The 1,136-nt window shown below is 42.3% G+C and overlaps 1 non-coding gene across 1 annotated transcript; it reads right to left on the bottom strand.

Moving 5' to 3' along the window:
• Window positions 1-292: 292 nt before the first annotated feature.
• LOC138393300 (small nucleolar RNA SNORA74) lies at window positions 293-493 on the bottom strand. Its single transcript, XR_011235126.1, has one exon. It is a non-coding gene; the product is annotated as a small nucleolar RNA SNORA74 (small nucleolar RNA).
• Window positions 494-1,136: the final 643 nt, after the last annotated feature.

The following is a 1,136-nucleotide window of genomic DNA, read 5'->3' as shown; positions in this document are numbered from 1 at the left end:
ATTACACAGCAGAGCTCTAGAACTTTAGATTCTAAGAATTCTCTCTAAAATTCTGATACTCTCCATAACTTTTTAAAACATAATTTTAAGTTTTTCCACCCATCTGAACTGTGGTAATTTAATTAAGACCTACATGACAAAAGGACTACATTACCTATCTGGTCTCACACTGTTGTCAGACATCTGAGGTCCTGATGGTGGCAGGTTTTTCAGGTGAAGGCATCTAGGATTCAAGAAGGTAAAGAATGATAGGCTATCCCTAAGACAGGGTCCTTTGCTAACAGAAAAAAAAATTGTTTGCACCCAGACTAGGACCAACTCCACAGGAGGAGTCATTCCACTCTCAGAGGTGCAAAACACTGCCCAAAGGTACTCGGCCAAAACACCAAAACAGTGTTTGGAGCCAAACCTGAATAAAGACAGTGCTTGCTCTTCCAACAGTGTAACACCATCACAGGCATCACAGTAGCCTGAACAGCTGACAACCGCTGGATGAGTCCTGAAACAGCTTTCTGGTTTGTTTCAGATACCTAGGCATCCCAGGTTTAAGACATGAATGACAGGTATCACTATCAGTTGAATGTTGACTGCAAAACAGGCATGGAAACACTGGTTGCAGACCCTGCTGCCAAACCCTTCAGGGATGGGAAATCTGCGGGCTGGGGCCTGTGGCCACATGTGGCCTTCTGAAGGATCCTTGAGTGTGTGGCCTTTTGACTTAATCCAAATTTTACAGAACAAATCCTTTTAATAAAAAGACCCAAACTTTCAGCAGTTTTATCCAACATTCAGAGAGTTCCTGCCATATGCCAGGCACTGTGATTGGGATGTAGCAGTGAACAAAGCAAGATATACTATTCTTTCCTTCACGGAATTTATAATCTCTCTATAAATCCCTCAGGTTTGGAATGACACTGCTAATCTCAAAGATTTTACATGCCTTTACACAAACCACCAAAATTCTACTCAGCCTTTCACTACCCAGATGCTTAATTTGTTGGGGGTAAATATAGATAAATTTGCCTCTCAACTGTTTCCTGATGGATACCAACTGGCCAACAGGCCTGGCACAGAGGAGATAGTCAATATTGGAATGAATAGGGACATTTACCTGAAAACTGCAGACTGTCCACCTG

Source organism: Eulemur rufifrons, chromosome 10, assembly GCF_041146395.1.
Source record: "Eulemur rufifrons isolate Redbay chromosome 10, OSU_ERuf_1, whole genome shotgun sequence".
Classification (NCBI taxonomy): Eukaryota; Metazoa; Chordata; class Mammalia; order Primates; family Lemuridae; genus Eulemur; species Eulemur rufifrons.
This window is presented reverse-complemented; position numbering and strand designations above follow the sequence as displayed.